Here is a 12,107-nt window from a genome sequence, read left to right as displayed (position 1 = left end):
GGGGAAGCACAGATTTTGTCTACTCCAAATTCCATATTCTAACCTGGAATCAGTTTCATGAAGATTCTACAGCGAGAGAGCAAAGGAAGTCACAAAGCAAAACGGTTGCAATAAAAGGGAAGTTTCGGTGCTAGCCGAGACACCTTGTCGTTTAGTCAGTGGGAACATTATTAGCACACTCTGATTTTATCTGTTAGTTCAGTGTGGTAGCTTTGACAGAGGGAAGAATAGCTGTTTAGGGGGCTAAGGAGAGTCTAGGATAAATTGAAATCAGGCTCTGAACTTCCAACATTTCAGCCTCTCTGCAGGCGTTGAAGTTCACATCAATTATCCGGCCTTGTAGAAGGTTCCACTGAGTGTGTCTTTCTGGAACTTTTGTTCACAGCTCATAGTGGGTGCTACCTAGGTGGGTGAGCACACAGAGGCTGGTGGCTTTCAATTCCACTTACTTTCAGAGTAGTGGACCTGTGGGGACAGACGCCAGCCCTGTAGCCCTCCTGCCCCTGCCAGGTGAGACTCAGGTCCTTTAGTGGTCATTTGCTTAGTGACAGCAACAAGAGCCACACCTGGAGACGGACCTGCAAGGCAGAATCCACGGTCCATCCTACTACTGAGTCTGCCCACTGCCATGGGAGCGGGGGTCGCCTACAATTCCCAATGCAGCCCCCAGGCCCCACTGACCCAGTGTGAAGTCCAGCCTTGACCCATAGCCAGCCTCTCCCACTCCAAGCTGGAGAGGAAACTTGGGCTTTATTTCAGAGACTTTTTTTTTAATGGACTTAAATTTTCTTTAAAAAGTTTTTGGCTTGGCATGCTAAAAAGCATGGAGGTGACCAGGCTTGGTGGCACACACCTTTAATCCCAGTGTTGAGGTAGCCAAGGCAAGTGGATCTCTTTGGAGGTTGGGGTCAGCCTGGTCTACACAATGGGTTCCAGAGAAAAGCAGTGCAACAAATGAAGAAAAAAGTATAAATCCAATAAAAGTCATGCAAAAGTGAAGAAGCAGAACATTCATATGCTGCCTCCCGAGGGTTACCATCATCACATTTAGCGGTACAGCCCTGTAGACTCCTTAATATACTGTGAACACTCATGTCTTCAAATTGTGACCATGTTTGGTTATGTGTGTGTGAGCATGCACCTGTGTGCTTGTGTGTGTGTGTGCTTGTGAATGTGTACACCTGTGTGTGCTTGTGTGTGTGCTGTGTGTATGTGTGCTGTGTGTGTATGTGCTTGTGTGCATGTGTGTGTGTGCTTGTGAGTATACCTGTGTATGTGTGTGCTTGTGTGTGTGCTTGTGTATGTGCATGCTTGTGAGTACACCTGTGTGTGTGCTTGTGTCTGTGTGTGTTTTGTGTATGTGTGTGCATGTGCTTGTAAATGTGTACACCTGTGTGTGTGCTTGTGTATGTGTGTGCTTGTGTGTATGTGCTTGTGTGTGTGTGTGCTTGTGTGCATGTGTGTGTAGACTCTAGAAATCAATATTGAGATGTCTTTCTTTGATTGCTCCCCACCCACATTTTATCTCAGTGTTTGTTGTTTTGAGGGCCGCTGAGATGACTCCACGGGTAAAGGCACCTGCTCTCCAGCCTGGCAAACAGAGGTCGATTCCCCAGGACCCACAGGGTAGAAGGCAGGCACCAAGCCTACACCTGCAGGTTGTCTTCTGACCTCTATCTATGCAAACCCCAACCCTCCCTGCCAGGCACGCGCCACGTGCATGCAATGCTCATGGAGGCCAGAAGAGGGCGTCAGATCCCTCTGGAGCTACAGACACTTGTAAGTTACCATGTGGGTGCTGGGAATTGAACCTGGGTCCTCTGGAAGAGCAGCCAGTGCTATTAACTGCTGAGTCAGGTAGACTGGCTGTCTAATGGGCTTCAGGGGACATCCCTGTCGCTACCACCCCACCACCCACGGATTTTAGGTTACAAGCGTGAGACATGAGACACTGCACCGTTTGTTTTTCTGATGTGGGGGCTGAGAGTCTGAACTCGGGTCCTCTTGCCAAGCAGCAGGGGCTTTGCCACCTGAGCCACACCCCCTGCTCCGTCACTCTGCGAGGGGCTCTTTCCACATGTGTTCTGCAGGATTATTCTCTGAGCCAAACAACAGCCATCTTTATGAGTTCAGCTGTGCCTGCTTGCAAATCCCCACAGCTGCCTTGGTTAGGTATTGGCTTCCGGCGTACAGGGAGGGGCGGGGAGGGTCATGGGACTCTCGCCCAGTGCCCAGTTGCTCCTCCCAGCAAGGGGTATAGCAGGTGGCCTTAAGGAAGGCCTGGGAGGAGGTGGCTCCATCTGTGTGGCCATGAGGGAGTCACCTGCGCTGGGCGTAGACCTTCCAGTGGATGCTTTAAAGAACCCCTCACCCAATGCCCTATAAACCAGGGCAACAAGCTCGCTGTTTCCCCAGGGTGATCTGAAATGGGACGGTTCTTGGGGTGTCTCCCTGGAACTTAGGAGGAAGGTCAGGCGTTGGTTTTCTCCCCCCCCCCCCCGGGAAGGAATTCTATCAATAAATTGCACTACATCGTGAGCACTTTTTCACCACCACAGATACCGATGAGGTGTCACTATGTAGCCCAGGCTGGCCTTGATCTTGCAATCCCCCTGCCTTCCCCTCTCAGATGCTGGATGGCAGACGGGTGTCACTGCACTCGGCTCATGGATTTTCGGTAGCTTATGTTCAATGACGTACTCTGGCTCTATGTCTAGAGCTGGGAGGAGCAAGCCTCAGACCCACAAGTCAGACTCGGTCCCTGGGTGGACACCTCAGCCCACACACATGTAATATTGTACCTGACCCAACACAACCAAGTCCCCAGATTGTGTAGTGCACAGCGTGTAGGACACTACCCAGAAACCCCTCTTCAGAAGGTGAATCGGAGAGATTTCCCTTATCTAGGGCTAAAACTGAGTCAAGACTGCACTGGGTAGTTTTTAGGTTACCTCAACACAGCTGGGACCAGCTGGGAAGAAGGGATTTCTTTTTTCAAGAGAGGGTTTCTCTGTGTAACAGCCTCGCCTGGCTGTCCTGGACTCGCATTGGCCTCAAACTCACAAAGTTCCACCCGCTTCTGCCTCTCGAGTGCTGGGATCAAAGGCGTGTGCACCAGCATACCCAGAAGAAGGAATCTTTACTGAGAAAATGTCTCCATAGGGTTGGCCTGTAGGGAGTCTGAGGGGGCATTTTTCTGGATTGATGCTTGACATGGTGGGTCCAGCCCACTGGGGACAGTGCCACGTCTGGCCAGGTGGTTCTGAGCAATTCGAAACAGCAGACTGAGCGATCAATGAGGAGCAAGCCAGTAAGCAGCACTCCCCTGGGCCTCTGCATCCTCTCCTGCCTCAGGGTTCCTAGGAGTTCTCTAGATGATGGGCTACAGTCTATAAGCCGTAGGGTGTGCTCCCCTCCCCCACCCCATCTCTCTGTCATTCTCTCTTCACCTCCTTTGCCTTAGCCTCTGGGTGGCAGGAGTCTGCCCTGGCTGGCCCTGGCATTGTTGAATGACTGATGGAATCACTTTCTCAAGCCACAATAGTCGGAAGAGTCAGAAAGCAGTTAGTCACACTCGTTGTAAACAGCCCAGATGAGGGTTGCCATGGCAACTCCGGGACTATCTAGTAGACAGCTTCAGGGATGAAGGCAGAACATCCTCCAGGGAGCGGCACCCCTCCCCGGCACAGCCCAGATCCAGCTGGCACGGGGGCCATCGTCATCTTAGGCTGTCTTTATTTCCTCTCTGTGAACCTCGCCATTGTGCAATCACCTTAAATCGCAAACCTCTTTGGACCTCAGTTTCACACCCCTCACCCCTCCCTTTCAAGATTTCACCGTATAGCCCAGGCTAGCCTGGAACTCTCCATGTCCACCAGGCTGGCCTTGAACTCACAGAGATACATCTGCCTCTGCCTCTCTGGTGCTGTGTGTGACACCACGCTTGGTCCTCATGACTTTTTTTTTTTTTTTTTTTTTTTGGTTCTTTTTTTCGGAGCTGGGGACCGAACCCAGGGCCTTGCGCTTCCTAGGTAAGCGCTCTACCACTGAGCTAAATCCCCAGCCCCATGACTTTTAAAATAAGAATATAATGACAGACTTCATCTTATAGATTGCTATAAAACACACAGCGTATGGTCCATGAATGAATGAATGGCTCATCATGGTGCATGGTAAACTGTGGTCACTCAGTGCAGGACAGCCATTAAGGTTGTGATTGGCAAGCTGGCTGACATCAGTCTTTGGGAAGCTGAGGCCGAAGGATCAGGGGTTTAAGAGCAGCCTCTGGTTGGTTCCCGCAGTTATCCAGCAATGATGTGGTCACAATAGAAACGCTTAACCTCATCACGGGCTGTGTAAGGAACAGCAGAGGTTACCCAAGGAACCCGATGGGGGTGCCAAGGTCCTCCTTGTTATTGGGACTAAGAAGGTGTCCTGGGCTCTGGTGGCTCCTGCCCATCCCCCGAGCGTTCATGTCTTCCAGTGGTCTTCCTGATTCCTGACTTTGGTCTCCAGTTTTTGCTCTTTATTCCGTGTGTGTTGTGGTTTGCCTTGAAATTTTCTCTGAATTTGTTAAATAAAGGCAAGAGTGTGAGATTTGGACAGAGGGAAAAGTCAGGAGTGAGAGGGGGATTAGAATTAGAGAATAGGGTGAGAGTTGGCAGTTGGTGACAGTTGAGCCAGTAGAACCTGAGGAAGGGGGAGGGGATTGAAGAGTTGAGGGGAGAGAGAGTTGGGAGAGGAGTAAGGAAGATAGGTGGAAAAGGGACTGTTGAGCACACGATGGGGAACTGAGAAAAGTTAGATGAATCAGGGGAGGAGAAAGAGAAGAAGCGAGGAGAGAGTCGTCGTGGCAGAAGAAGAAGCTGGAGACTTGGCAAATAAAAGGTGCAAGGGATGAGAGATTTGGGAGCTAGGAATAGGACAGTGTGGGGTGGATCTGCCAAATCTAGACGCTGGATTGTTTTCACATTAATTGAGTTGCGTTTTCATTGTACGGGCCGATTCGGGTTGGAGAGGAAACTGCAACACGTGTGGCTCCTTGAGTACCGAGAGATGGCTTGGGCTGGGATGTAGTTCAGTGGGAGAATGCTTGCCTGGTGTCTGCAAAGCTCTGGGCTTGCCTCCAATACCAGGAAACCTAAGCAAAACCACCACCTTCGAGATGGAATCACATAAATGCTCTCAGATCTGGGTACGGCCGGATTTGGTTGCGCCAGGCCCATGCCTTCTTGGGAGCCTGGAAGCCAGGAGGGAGGCAGAAACCCTCACTGCTGTCTGTCAGGATGCTGTGTGGTGCCCCAGATTTGCCGGTGTCTAGGTGTTGAAGCTGGGTGCAGTGTCAGGGTGTGGTGCCAAGCCCCGGACCCCAGTCAGTGCCCGAGGCTGCTTGGTCAGTCCTCATTCCTCCGTTCTGTGCTCTCCGGGGGCCAGGGTGAGGGGTCTTTACACCTCTGAGCCCGGAGATGGCTCCCGTTTTTGTGGCCACCAATACCAGGATCAAACTATCCCATGCTTGAGTACTTACGCAGGGAATGGGGTGCTTTCTTCTTTCTTCTCCTTCAGGGGTCCTTGGCATGCCCCTCAGAGCCATGGAGAGGGGTTTGGGGTGGGAACGAGTGTTTTCACTAATGAAGCGTCTGAGAAGATGCAGATTCGAGAAACGGCTTTGTGTTTTGTGGGGACGGTGTGATGGCTTGTATACGCTTGGCCCAGGGAGTAGCACTATTGGGAGGTGTGGCCTTGTTGGAGTGGGTGTGGCCTTGTTTGGAGTGGGTGTGGTCTTGTTGGAGTGGGTGTGGCCTTGTTGGAGTGGGTGTGGTCTTGTTGGAGTGGGTGTGTCACTGTGGATGTGGGCTTTAAGACCCTCATCCTAGCTGTCTGGGAGCCAGTCTTCTAGCAGCCTTCAGATGAAGATGTAGAACTCTCAGCTCCTCCTGCACCATGCCTGCCTGGATGCTGCCAAGCTCCCACCTTGATGATAATGGACTGAACCTCTGACCTGTAAGCCAGCCCCAAGTAAATGTTGTCCTTATAGGAGTTGCCTTGGTCATGGTGTCTGTTCACAGCAATAAGACCCTAAGACAGGTGGCCATCCAACCCCCTTCTCCCCATTGCACGCTCAAGTGGCTGTGTGCACCTAGGTCTCCTGTCTGTCTGTCTGTCAATCTTTCCTCCCTCCTCCCTCCTCTCTCTCTCTCTCTCTCTCTCTCTCTCTCTCTCTCTCTCTCTTGTCTCCTATCTAGACAGGGTTTCTCTGTGTGGCCCTGGCCTTCTTGGAACTTACTCTGTAGACCAGGCTGTCCTCAAACTCACAGAGACCTGTCTGCCTCTGCCTCTCAAGTGCTGGGATTAAAGGCGCAGACCACCACCACCACCAGGCCTCTCCTAACTTTCAAAATAACCCCCAAACTGGGATATTTAAGTGATTGGCATTTCTCCCAAACACTCCAGGATTGTTTAGGCCAATGGGGAGGGCATGGGGAGCAGGCAACCAGTATTCTCACACTGTCCCATTGGACAGCGGGGCTCCAGGTTGTGGGAGCCCATTAAAGCTGGAGACAGATATGCCCAGCTTTGTCTCTGGGTCCCACATACTCCTGCCAGACCTTTCACAGATTCTAGAACATTCTCTTCAGCTGCCTGATTCCCTGGGCCTGTTTCCATGGCACTCCATGAAAGGGAGCAAGCCTGCATGTTGTTCTCCTCGGAGTGTCTGGAGCCCGCCCCCTTCAGCCCAGCCCCCCATCCCGTCTGACAGAGGAGAGCCCGGGGTTGTTCTTGTGCTTTTTATGAGGTCCTGAGCAGATGCTGCAGGAGGGTCCTGACCGTTCCTGCCTGGGATCTGTGCTGAGAGTGTTGGGGGCTGAGTAAGGCTAAGCCAAGAAGAAGGGAGGGAAGTAAAACGCCCGCCACACACAGAAAGTCCTGGCGGGAGAGGTTGGTGAGCCAGATGTCAGGGCAGCCACAGTGCCAGGGGCCTCAGGTGGAGGGAAGAGCTCACCCTAAGCAGCCTCTGGGGGTTTCAGATCTGGCCTGTGGATGTTGTTCCCAAAGTCAACTTGTCAATGCCATCGAGCACAAAGGTTGACAGCCCTGTGAACTCCAACCGTCGCTGACAGCTTGTAGGTGCCTGCCTCCCGCTGCCTGAGGTTTTCTGTGCCTGTGAGCTGCATCTGAAGAAGCAGATCGTGGCTAGATGAGGACAGCAAAAGCCTCCCCTGTCAGGGCCACCGGGCAATGTGAAGAGGAGGGACTTCCGCTTGATTCCGAGTGTCACGTGACAGCGTTGCCTCATGGGCTTAGTGGCAGAGGAGTCAGAGGGGAAGCATTGTACAGAAGAGGAGCCTGAGGCACGGAGAGGGGGACTTGCTAGTTTGAGGAGGTGGGAGTGGGGTTTGAACATGGATCTGCTGGATCAGCAAGTGTCCTGGTCCATTTCTCATCCCCACCCTTCCCTCTGTCTCCTCCTCCTGTGATTTCTGCAACCATCCATGGAGGCCTTTGGAACATTTCAGGAGGCCCCTTCGACAACTCTTTCAGCTCGACAGGTGGAGACGCTCAGGTCATTGTCATCTCCAGCGTGAGGTGCTTGCTGCCCATGTCAGAGTCCCCGCTTTCTCTGGCCAAGATCCTGTATGACTTCCAGGTGTCCAGTATAGAAAAAAATAAAGGTTCAGAGTGGTGATCTCTGCTCTCACCACCAGGACATCCCTGTCCCACCCCAGTCACCCTGTCACAGACAGGAGCCTTCTCAACAGGCCCTTCCTTGCACAGGGCAGCCCTGCTCTTGACTTCTTCACCTCTCCCTCGCCGCCTGGAGCAAAATGTTTATTATTTAGAGACCGTGTCTCACGTAACACAACTTGCTATGTTACCGAGGCTGACCCTCCTTTCTCTACCTTCCGAGAGCTAGGATTACAGGCATGTACCACCACCATACTTGACTTATGTGGCCTGATGGCCCATTTTGGTTACCTGCTTAATTGCATCTGGAATCAACAAAGGTGCCACCACTGGACACTCCTGTGAGGGATTTTCCTGATCAAATGATTTGAAGTGAGGAGGCCCTGTCCTGAGCGTTATTCCCAGCAGCCCAGATTGAAGGAGGATGGATGAAACTTTCCTTTTTGCCTGTTTGCCGTCACTCTTGCAGGCCAGTTCATCTACTTTATTGCTACTACGACTGCATCTCTACACTGATATTAAAACCAGCTCCTTCCAACATAGGCAGAAGCCCAGCAGTTCTTCAACAACTCCCCAGCCCTCCAGCACCAGATCGGAACTGAAGAGACCAGCACTGTGGACTGAGAAACAACTAGACAGTCGTTCTCTTGTTTCTCTGGTGTGAGACAACTGTTGTCAGAATATAGGACTATATCATGTCAGCCAATCTAATAAATCCCCCTTTCAATATATTGCCATGTTTAAAGGAGAACCCAGCTTTGTTGATTCCAGATGCAGCCCATCAGGTAGCCAAATTAGCCGTCACATCATATAAGCCAGGTGTGGTGGACGCTGCTGTAATTCTAGCACTTGGGAACTAGAGACAGGAGGATCAGCCTTGAGAGCATAGCAAGTTGTGCTGCATGAGACACAGTCTCAAAATAATACACACAGACATACGGACACACAGACATACAGACACGCAGGCAAATGGACACATACAGAGACATACAGACACACAGACATACATGGACACACACAGACAGACACAGTTACACAGACATGAAGTCACACAGACATACACTCACACAGACACACAGACACATACACAGACACAAACATAAGACACATGGACACACACAGATATACAGTTACACACAGACATACACACACAGACGCACAGACATGCAGACACACAGACACATACACAGAAATCACAGACATAGATATACAGACATAGACATAGATACAAACATACACACACAGACATGCAGATACATGGACACACACAGACACACAGTTACACACAGACATACACTCACACAGACACACAGACATGCAGACACACATCGACACATACACAGACATAGACATAGATACTTTCACAGACACACAGACATACAGACACACCACACACAGACACACATAGACACAGACATAGATACACACACAGACACACACACATATTCACACTGTCCGTTTGGCTCCATTAGAGAACCCTGAGTAATGCATGCAGTGCTCAGGTTTCAATCCGGGGCCCTATGCCCTTGAATTGTCAGAGCACCCATTCCCACTGAACACCCTGCTTTCTGCTTGCCAGCTTTTCCTGACACTCAGGCATGGGGTGAGAACTCCATGAAAACTTGTAGAATATGGAGGGATAGCTCTTTGTCTACCTCTCCCCCTTTTCTCTGTCTCTCTTTGCTCACCATATAAAGTGACCCACAGCTAAGGTGATGGCACACGCCCGTGGCCCCAACACTTGGGAAACTGAGGCAGGAAGATGGTGGCTTACGTGTCAGCTTGGGCTACACAGTGAGAACCTATTTTATGGTTCACTAGGTAAAGGTGCCATGTGAGCCTGGTGACCCGAGTTTGATCCCTGGAACCCATGGAAAGGTGGAAGGAGAGGACTGAGTCCACAAAGTAATCCTCTGACCTGTGTGCACGTCCTGAAAGATCCACGTATCCTCACCCAAGTATCATGTGTGCATGCAAATAATAAATAACAAAATGAACCAGGGGTCTGGATGCATTTGTGAGTGTCTGGCACTCCTGGTGTCTGGTGGGCATCTGTAGTGCACAAAGTGACCCCTGTCAGCTGTGCCAGCTCTGTCAACATCCTCTGTGACGGCAGCCCACTGAGTGAGTGTGTCACCTGCTTGCATTACCTGTGGGTGAACCTTCTCATCCTAGCACATTGTGGTCTGAGGAACAACTCTGCATACAGCTATGCCTCAGTGAACAGGGGCAGGGTGGCCCTTCTGACATGGAGAGAGAGCGAGGATCCTGTCAGATCACCCCAGATGGGTCATACCAGAGGCATAGACAAGTACAGGTTTCTCCCACCTGTGCTGGGCCAAGGCTGGGGTGGTCAGTAGGGTAGGGTAACCACCCAAGGAAGCATGGGGGCTTGTATTGAGAACAGCCCATAACCCTCTCCCAAATAACCCAGCCCAGAGGTTTGTGTGAGTTTCAATCCTTCTCTGCCCACCACCTGGTAACTCAGTGCCTGAACAATTAATTCCTTTGCCATCCTGTGCCCGCCTGTCTCCACGTCTCTGTCAGTGTGATAAAATTGACAATATCACTACACCTCAAAGACTCCTGGGAGAGTGGGCGAGCACCTGCCCAGTACTGTGGCCTGGACAAGTGAACACCACATGCCCAGCCCCAAGGCCTGCTGGGTACAGGCATGGGCTACTGCATAATATTTCTTTCCAGAGTCCTTCACTGGTTTATAGTGCTGAAAGCTGGAGCCCCGGGCAATCCTGTGGAGGGAACTTCTGGCTTTCCTCTTCCTCAGGGTGATGTTAACTGACTCCCCCATCTGGATCACTGCTCTGTCATAGGAGATAGGCAGGGAGGGGCGGTGGAGCCTGGAAGATGCTGTGCCAGAAGGACAATTGTCCTCAAGGGACTTGGGAGGCGTTTCCTCCCACCTGGAAAGCAGATGGCCTAGAGTGAAATCAGGTCTCTCTCTCTCCTCTCTCTCTCCTTTCTTTGTTATTTTGTTTCTTCATTTCTTTCTGTCTTCTTTTCTTTGTTTCTTTGTTCCTTCCTTCCTTCCTTCCTTTCTTTTTTCTTCTTCTTCCTTTCTTGTTTTCTTTCTGTGTTGGGAATGGAGTCCAGAACCTCAGGTATTCCAGGATACCATTTTGTGTTTGTCATTGTTTGGTTTTTGAGATGGGGGACAATCCAAGCCACCTGCTGATGAGACTTTTTGACATAAAAGCCAGGGTACCACGAATGGGTTGTGTTGGTTTCTGCAAAGGCTCACCTGATGTCACTCATTATTTATACAACACAAAACCAAAACCTGAAAGGGAAGGTGGTGGCAGGGCCAGCCTGTGAACTCGGGAGGAAACAGTTGCAGATGCTACTTGATTCAAACCATCCCCTTGGTGTGCTGGGTGCTGTCCCAAAGCACTGGCAGTGGGGACACTGGCAGCAGGGAAACAAAGCTCTAGGGACACTTGTAGGAAGTATTCACACCTGAGGGGAACCAGCAATGAGGTGCAGATTTTTTTTTAAAAGACATTTGTTTTTTACTTATATTTTTATTTATTTATTTTTTTAATTTTGGTTTTTCAAGACAGGGCTTCTCTGTTCTAGAGACAGGCTGTTCTTGAGACAGGCTGTTCTCTGACAGCCCTAGTGTTGGCATTCTGTCTAGGCTCCACCCCCACGGTTACCTGGCAACAGCCAGGTATGCTCCGCCCCACAGTTACCTGGCAGCAGCCAAGTATGCCTGACTCACTATAAAAGGGGCTACTTGCCCCCTTGTCTCTCTCTTCTCTTCTCTTGCCTCTTGCTCTTGCCCTCTTGCCCTCTTGCCCTCTTCCCCTTTGTCCCTTCTCTCCCCGTTCCCTCCACGTGCTCATGGCTGGCCTCTATTCCTCTCCTCTTCTACCCTTCTCTCATTAAACCTTTCCACGTGGAACCATGACCCATTGTGGTTTGTCCTGACGCGAGCCAAGATTTCTACCCCAACGCCCAGCTGTCCTTGAACTCACTCTGGAGACCAGGCTAGCCTCAAACTCAAAGGGATCTATCTGCTGTGGCAGCCAGAGTGCTGGGATCAAAGGCGTGCCTACCACTGCCCAGCTGAGGATCCAGCTCTTAAAGATAGTTGCAGGGGAGACCCATGCCTGGTCATCCCATGATATCTGGGGACCACCATAAGGAAGGACAAGATGGTGACTTCACGATTCTTAGTTTTCAAAGTGAGGCTAGTGGCCCAGATGCCTCAGATTTCACTCTGAGCTAAAACATCTGGGCCTGGGCTAGAGTTTCTGGTTTTCACCCTAGAGCTGACTTCATGGCCCCTTGACATTCTGGGTGCCAGGTGTTGGCTTGACCTCACGTTGGTCACTGAGGGATTATTTTTCCCTCAGGGTCACACATTGAGAGTGGCTAGCAGCTGAGGAGGCCACATCACC

This window comes from Rattus norvegicus, chromosome 19 (assembly GCF_021556685.1).
Source record: "Rattus norvegicus strain SHRSP/BbbUtx chromosome 19, alternate assembly SHRSP_T2T, whole genome shotgun sequence".
Lineage (NCBI taxonomy): Eukaryota > Metazoa > Chordata > Mammalia > Rodentia > Muridae > Rattus > Rattus norvegicus.
The sequence above is the reverse complement of the archived record's forward strand: the minus strand, read 5'-3'. Positions refer to the sequence as shown.